The sequence below is a fragment of the Macaca nemestrina genome, chromosome 2 (genome assembly GCF_043159975.1).
Source record: "Macaca nemestrina isolate mMacNem1 chromosome 2, mMacNem.hap1, whole genome shotgun sequence".
NCBI classification, from domain to species: Eukaryota; Metazoa; Chordata; class Mammalia; order Primates; family Cercopithecidae; genus Macaca; species Macaca nemestrina.
The window spans coordinates 126,479,680-126,488,387 of record NC_092126.1 but is presented as its reverse complement, the minus strand read 5'-3'; the positions used below and the strand labels follow the sequence as shown (position 1 = coordinate 126,488,387).

The 8,708-nt window shown below is 42.1% G+C and overlaps 1 pseudogene; it reads right to left on the bottom strand.

Moving 5' to 3' along the window:
- Positions 1-1,144: 1,144 nt before the first annotated feature.
- LOC105483251 (small ribosomal subunit protein eS10-like) lies at positions 1,145-1,656 on the bottom strand (annotated as a pseudogene).
- Between the last annotated feature and the right edge of the window lie 7,052 nt (positions 1,657-8,708).

The window sequence follows — 8,708 nt, the reverse complement described above, 5'->3', positions numbered from 1 at the left end:
AGTTCATAGTTTTGGCATTTTAATGTCATGTTTTTCAGGAATCATAATTCAGTCACCAAAATGTGCTATAATGCAGTTGTAACAGACACACTCTTGCATCTACCTCCCACCCCTTACTGTTGTAAGGGGTGCAAGGCACCATACTAAGATATTTACATAAATCAGTTCATTCAGTCCTCACAACACCTATGACATAGGCTTTTTTTTCTTTTCCATTTTATACATGGGAAAATTGAGACCTGCAGCATAAGCTACTTACCTAACTTCACACATGTAAATGATGATACAGGAAATCAAAGCCAGTAGTCCTAGTCTAGAATGTATGCTCAACCACTATACAGCCTTGCAGATCCATTTTTCTGTCTCTCTTTAACAGAGATGGTTCGTTGGCAGCCATGACTGGTATATTTGTCCTCATTATCTTGATTAATATTATCAAAGTTGGATGCCTCATCCAAGGACCAACTGGGGTAGTTCTACTGGAAATCTGGAATTGAGATTAACAGATTGCTGTTTAGTCTGTGTTATCTTCAAAACATGGATGAGATATAATCTGAGAAGTGTTTGGGTAGACATAGTCTCCAAATCTGAGAAGTGTTTGGGTAGACACAGTCTCCACATGATATGGGGCTGAGTGATAGGAAAATCTGAATGGCAGACAGCAAAATAATTAACAAGACATGCCAAGAGGAGCTTTGCATATTTCTTACACCATTTTTTAATTTGTTTAATTAGCAGTTGGCAAAACAAGGATTTAATGGCAACCTCAAAGGTAATAGCACTATTAGAGACATCCCATCCCAGATTTTCATAGGTACAACTATTTCAGTACACAAGAAAATCTGTAGAATCTCATAAATTAGACAATACTGCCAGAACATGTACCTGTTATTTGCTTTGCTATTGTGCTTCTAATTGACATTTTTAAGCACTTTACTTAATTCATATTAGCAGCCCCAGAAGTATCTTACTTGTAGGTTATTTTTCTGAATAAAGTACTGGTACTTAATTCATTATTTTTAAGGGTGTCCTTTTAAAATAAGGTGCATTTTTCTATATGATAGAACTTTGTCAGTGGCTTCCAATTTTTTTTTAAGTTTTTTTGACTGTAAGTTTATTCAATGCAAAAGAATCCTTTCTGATTTTACTGAGGTGGCTAAACACGTCCATGACCAAATCTGCCTCTAAACTGGAATTTGGTTGCTGACCCAGCCCCAGCCTCGGCTTTTTCGTCGGGACCAGGAGGCAGGGCACTCCATCTGTAGGAGTGCTGTGGCACAGGAAGCTCTCAGCTTCCACTCTTGTGAGTCTTACAGGTCGCTCACTCTCCAGACCTTTAGGCTGAGGCCTGCCAGTCTCTGGATCGCTGTGGCATAGAGTGACAGGCACAGTCTCCGGGGACACATGAAGGTAATCACGGAGATAGTGGATACCCTCATTGGTAAGGTACCAGTAGAAATGTCTCCAGGCAAAATGTTCCTTCTTGTAGCCTCGGGACTTGAGAGACTGCATGACCTTCATGACTTGAAGGTTAGGCACATTCTTGTCTGCCAGCTTCAGGTGCTTAGGCATGTGGACATCCTTCTTGACCACCACGACTCCTTCCTTAAAAAGGAGTTCATAAACGACAATGCGGTTCTTCTTAGGCATCAACATCTCGGCGGCTGTAGGGTCCAGGGCTGGGATTTTTATAATTATGTTTAAGTATTATAAACATTAAGTTAAGAAAATACTACCCATGCTCTTGTTGGCTTTTCAGTAGTTGAAATCCCTCATAAACCTGGTTGCATTACTTCCTTTGAGTCCTAGGATTTGTCTCTATACCTGTACAATGTATTTCCCACTGTGTTTAAGATCACAGGAATTGCTTGTTTTTCTTTCTTTTTTTCTTTCTTTCTTTCTTTCTTTCTTTCTTTCTTTCTTTCTTTCTTTCTTTCTTTCTTTCTTTCTTTCTTCTTTCTTTCTTTCTTTCTCTCTTCTTCTCTCTTTCTTCTTTCTTTCTTTCTTTAGTATTTTTATATTTTTGAGACAGGGTCTCACTCTGTTGCCCAGGCTGGAGCACATTGGTGTGACCACAGTTCACTGCAGACTTGACATCCCAAGCTCAAGCGATTCTCCTGCCTCAGCCTCCTGAGTAGCTGAGACCATAGGTGCACACTACCACGCCTGGCTAATTTTCATATTTTTTGTAGAGATGGGGTCTCACCACGTTGCCTAGAGTGGTCTCAAACTCTTGGGCTCAAGCAATCCTCCTGCCTTGCCAGCCTGGAGTTGCTTTCTATTGCTTGCAACCCAAAATGTTCTAATTCTATAAGAAAGAGGGGACAGATTTTGTATATATTAAATGATAACTACCTGGTAGGATATTTAATTTTCTTAATTTAATTCTCATGATATTCTTCCCTGGAAGTATCAAGTTGAAAGTGTTTCAGTGATTTGGGGAAGTCAGGATTTCAGCTCTGGCCTCGTGAACTCTAGAGCCCAAGCTCTCTCTCTTACCTAAAAATCAAGAAAAAGAAACCGTCAATTGTCAGAAACTCAGAAATATTGCTCAAAAGCTAAACTTTGACATCTGTAAATTATAAAGGTACAAACAAAATATGACAGTGGCTTGCTTCTAAAATATACCTCTGCCTCCTCTAAAACATTGAATAATAAGTGCCTATTTTTTTAAGACCCTGCGTTCAGGATTCTAAGAACCTATACAGTTACTGCCATACCTTGTACAAAGCAAGTTCTTTGTGCAAGTTACGGCATTTTTCTTATAAGGCTCATTGTTCTTACAAGTTCCATCATTTGGAAAATAGAGGCAACAAAGAAGAAATGAACGAAGAATAAAGGAAAGAACAGTGCATGCAAAACTATGTTTATATTTGGTGCTTGCTTTACTTTAGCTTTTCGTCCACGAGGAAGAGACTCAGATTAAGACAGGAAAGTTTAGTTATTCAGGGAAACAGGGATCTCAGAACAGAAACCTAAGTATAAATGGGCATTGGAGAGTCAAGAGCAGAAGCCAAAATGACTCAAGAGACCTTAGCAGTGGGCTTGGCAGTTATTCCCACCAATGCTCCACCCAAAATGGGACCTGGGTACTCTTTGTTCCTTCTTTGTATATTTGTGCTTCTCCTCTCACTGCCAACCAGCTTCCCTGCCCACGAAATCTATGCTTTTCTCTACCTCATAGCTTGTTGCTCATGGTTTCTGCTTCTCACAACTTCTGCATACAGTGCTCATACCTTCTCCTACATAGTTATGGGCCCCATGTCTCCAGCTCCTCTTAATAGTACCTTTCCACTTCACCCGGGACTCTTAGCAGCCTGGCTGGCTTCACACTGTCCAATTCAAAGCCCTGGAGCTACAGTCTGACTTCCTGAGCTCATCTTTACTTGGACAGAGGCTTGTTTATTTGTTTGTGGGTTTGTTGGCCAGGCCCTCACAGTCAGAGCTGTCCAGGGGACCAGCTGCCTCTGGGTCAGATGCTCATCCCTGATCCATCCACTTCTAGGTATTGTGTGTGTGTGTGTATTGGGGGGCTTGTAGGGGGAGTGGTAGAGACAGAACATGCATTATATAACTCACCACAGCCATCGGGGCAGAGGTGGGCTGGTTTACCTTAGGAAAAGCTGTGGTAGCCACCAGGATGGGCATGTTTAGGTCAGGTTTTGCCTTAAGTCTCTGTGTATTAATAAAAACAATAGCTATCATGTGCCAGCCCCCTACTATGCACTTAGTACTATTCTAAAGGCTTTACATACATGGTTCTGCACACTGCTACATAATACCTTTATCACATGGGCCCACATTTTGAAGTGCTTTATGAAGTAGGCTCCCATTATGGAGTATTATTTCCTTTTTGGAGATGAAGACACTGAGGCACAGCCAATCTTCACTCTTAACCATGACATACATTAGAAGTTGATAAGGGTTGGGGTTGTGGAGTTTGTTAAAGGAAGAAGGAAAGATATCATTCAGAAAAAGGAACTGGGGGAAGTTATTGTTTCTCTTTGGAATTTCTGATCCCTGATAAACCAAATATTTTTCAAGCTCCTAAACAAACAGCCAAGGATGGAGCGTGTTCCCCATTAAAACTAAGTGGCAGCACAATATTCAAGATGCAATTAAAGTGTCTGTCCCTGGGGATACTCTAAAGAAGTCTTCTTTAGAGTCTTCTTTCCATGGCGGTTGGGAAAATAAACTCTCCACAAAGCAGTGAAGGAGTACACTGACAAAAACAATTCAGTCTCTCTCTTGCAGTCTGGGTCCTTGATTGTCAAAGAGGAACAGCAAAGGCCAATCCAGATTTCATCTGATATTACGATGTGAAAAATTCCCCACCTCCAAGAAGATGTCCTTGGTCATTTCAGGATCTCTGTTACCCAAGAACTCTTGAACTCCCATTGCATTTATTTTGTGGCTCACATCAGAAAGCTGTCTGCAAAAGGAAAAAGGAAGGAAGGAAGGAAGGAGAGGCAGAAGGAGAGGGAGATGGAGGGGAGGGGAGGAGGAAGGGGAGGGGGAGCGGTAGAAGGAGAGGGAGAGGGAAGGAAGGAAGGAAGGAAGGAAGGAAGGAAGGAAGGAAGGAAGGAAGGAAGGAAGGAAGGAAGGAAGGAAAGAAGGAAGGAAGGCAGGAGAAAGAAGGAAAGAAAAAAGAAGAATAAATAATTGTGATCCAATGTCTGAGCCACTTTCTTGTAGCTTCAAATGTGCAAGCAGCAGAGGCAACAGCAGCTGCCAAGATATTAGCATGAGCAATTTGTGCAGATGCTAAAATCTAAAAGCAGACATGCATCTGGGGGCCTTTAAAAATCCTTGCTGTGCGTGATTGCTATGACCTTTTCCTTCAGTGCTCTAATCTCTTTTTTCTGGAGGGTTTGGCCCCAGGTTCTGAGGAAGCTGGTGTATCTTTGTGACCTGGTCAAAGGCCATTATGTCTGGGTGAGTCCACTCAGCGATCAGAGGGAAGGAAGGGTAAACACAGCAACGAAACAAGCTGCCAAGTGAACTAAAACAAAACAGAATGGCAAAGAGACCTCCTTGGTCACTATGCATTTGAATATCTCCACCTAAACACAAACTGAAGAGTTGAAGGTGACTGTCTGCCTCTCACCCTCAGCAAAGCCCTCCTGTGGCACATGGTGCTGTCTCCTGCTCTCTGCCTTGATAAGAAGAAGTGTGCAAATATGTTCCAAATCCAACCCCCATCCTCCTGTCTTTCCCTACCAGAAAATAGTTACTACACTATTTCTATCACTATTTCTAACTGCAATTCTTCTATAAGGGAAATGCATAGGGGCTTTTTCTTTCTTTCTCTCAAACTCCAGCATATTCCTTTTATATTTGCATGCATAGGTTTTCAGGGAACAAATTCCCTGCAGAAGCAGGGTCACACACTGTATTAGTCAGGGTTCTCTCGAAGGATAGAACTAATAGGATAGATGTACATTTGAGGAGGAGTTTTTTAGGAGAAATCACTAGGTGAAGTCCTACAATAGGCCATCTGCAAGCTGAGGAGCCAGGAAGCCAGTCCTAGTCCCAAAACCTCAAAATTAGGGAAGGCAGTAGTGCAGCCTTCATCTGTGTCCAAAGGCCTGAGAGCCCCTGGCAAATCACTGGTGTAAGTCCAAGAATCCAAAAGCTGAAGAACTTGGAATCCGATGTTCAAGGACAGGAAGCATCCAGCATGGGAGAATGATGAAGGCCAGAAGACTTGGCCAGTCTAGTTCTTCCACATTCATCTGCCTGCTTTTACCCTAGCCATGCTGGCAGCTGATCAGATGGTGCCCATCCAGATTGAGCGTGGCTCTGCCTCTCCTAGCCCGCTGACACAAATGTTAATCTCCTTTGGCAACACCCTCACAGACATACCCAGGAACAATACTTTGCATCCTTCAATCCAATCCAGTTGACACTTAATATTAACCATCATACATACTGTATCAGATCTATGTTGAATTCTCCCCTATCAGTTATAGAATCGGAAAGTGTAGACTTGAATGTTAGAACCACTCTGTGTGTATGCATGTGTGTGTGTGTGTGTGTGTGTGTGTGTGTGTGTGTGTGTGTGTGTGTGTTTATTAAGGCCAAATTCTTTGTTAGCCAGAGTTTGCCTGTCTTTTAGAAAAAGAAAAACAACACTGATTCAGTAAGTTTTGCTTTTTTAATAGCACAGTGGTTTTCTCTTTGGGGGAATTTTTTCTTGGACTGGGGGCCTCAAAAAATAGACACACATATATTTTCTTCACCTGGCCCAGGGTTTCTCAGCCTCAGCATAGTGACATTTTGGGTCTACATTAGTCTGTTTTCACACTGCTATAAAGATACTACCTGAGACTGCGTAATTTATAGACAAAAGAGGTTTAATTGACTCACAGTTCCATATGGCTGGAGAGGCCCAGGAAACTTACAATCATGGCAGAAGGCAAAGGGGAAGCAAGGCACATCTTACATGGCACAGGAGAGGGATAGAGTGCAGGGGAAGCTGCCACATTTAAACCATCAGATTTCATGAGAACTCCCTCACTATCACAAGAACAGCATGAGAGCACCGCCTCCATGATCCAATCACCTCTCACCAGTTTCCTCCTTCGACAAGTGGGGAGTACAATTAGAGATGAGATTTGGCTAGGGAGACAGAGCCAAAACATATCAAGGCTGGATAATTTTTTGTTGTGAATGACTGTCTTATGCATTGCATATAAATATACATAAGTTTTTTTAAGACAGAGTCTCACTCTGTCACCAAGGCTAGAGTACAGTGGCATGATCACAGCTCACTGCAGCCTTGACCCTCCTATGCTCAAGTGATCCTACCACCTAAGCCTCCTGAGTAGCTAATACTACAGGCATGTGCCACCACACCAGGCAAATTTTTTAATTTTTGTAGAGACAAGGTCTCATTATGTTGACCAGCCTCAAGCAATCCTCCCGCCTTAGCCTCCCAAAATGCTGGGATTACAGGCATGAGCCATCACACCCAGCCTTCATTGCAGGATATTTAACAGCATTTGGGATTCTACCCAGTAGATGTCAATTCCCTCCCACCCCAATATATAACAACCAAAAAGTATCCCCAAAGGTTGCCAAATGTCCGCTGGGGGGAGTGGGGCAAAGCAACCCCAGTTGAGACATAGAGAAGAGACAGGGCTCTCACACAGTAAATACTCAATATGTGGGTTTAAGTGTGAACAAACAAAAGTGTTTCCCACTGCTCTTGAGAATAAGGCACAGCATCTAATCTTGGCCTTTATTACTAATGTGGTCTGGCCACAGTTTGCCAGATAATTTAGATTTCAATCCATCCATCCCCTGCTTCTTTCTCTCCATCCACACTCACTTCTCTCATGGGGTTTAGCAGCAGTTGGTGCCTCTCTATGTTATGACCTTCTTGTCCCTTCTTGCAGGAACCTAGTTCCTGTTTATCCTTCACAGCTCACTCAAGTAACAAATCCTCAGGGAAATGACAGTGAGATCCTCCCTGTATGGGTTGTACTCTCTATTACAGCCACTCTTCTCTCCTTAGCTCTTATTTTGGTTGAAACTTTGTATATGTCTGTGGATTTTTGATAAGTGTCTCTCTTCCCCACTAAGCCGTCTGTTTCTTGAGGACAGGGACCAGGACCAGCTTTATTTTGCTCTTCGATTCTCATTTTTCCCAACTGTTGCCCAGCATCCAACACAGTTCCTGGATCACCCTGGATACAAGTATTTGAATAAATGAATATACGAACAAATGACTCAAAGGGCTGTTTCCTAGCAGACTATTTTAAATATGCTACTCCCTTGTTCCAGTAGGTAAAGACATTTGAATTTGGATAGCTGCTTACAATCAACAAGATGTTCTTTTATTTTAAAATCTTGACTTAGCTTTGTCCGTTCAATCGATCCCTCAAAGATGTAGAAATATCAGTAATTTACAAGTGATAATTTGGATTAAAATCAGCTATATCAGAACACCCCAGAACAGTGCTTCTCAAAGTTGAGTGCATTGAAATCACCAGGAGTGCTTATAGGACTAGGGTAAGCCCACCTCCAGAGTTTCTATAAGTAGGCCTGGGATGTGGCTCAATAATTTGCATCTCTATTAGGTTCCCAGGTGATGCTGATAATTCTGGTTGGGGTGCCACATTTTGAGAAACTCTGTCCTAGAATAAGCAGAACCACAGAAAGCCTATTGGGGTCTGAGCATCTTTCAGTAGTAGCTTTTTTGCAAAAGAAAAAAAAAGAATTATTCTAACTATTGTAATAACACTTTTACAAAAATTGAGGTTCAGAAAGGTAAATCAGAATTGAAGAAGCATAACCATCCAGCTATCCGGTAAGCAGCAGAGTCAAGAAAGAGATCCAGCCCTGATTACAAAGCCTGATTACCCTTTAGCTGTGCTTCTAACTCGCCAAATGGAAAGAATTGCTGAAGGTATTTGTTAATTGTACAGGCAAGTCTCCTGATGAACTGGGTTTGAAAAACAATGCACTGGCTTTACTTACCCAGAGACACAACACTGTGACTGGGACTAACCCTGGCCCCATCTTTTGCCTGAGCTACCCCGAGGCTGTTCCATCACTGAACTATGACACAAACCAACTTACCTGGTATTTCTACTGGGATCTCTCCAGAGATGAGCAATAGTGTGCTGCAGTTATGCAAAGTTACAGAGTAAAAAGGGTCCTTTTTCCTTTTTATTGTTTTCCTTTTTTTTTTTTTTTGAACA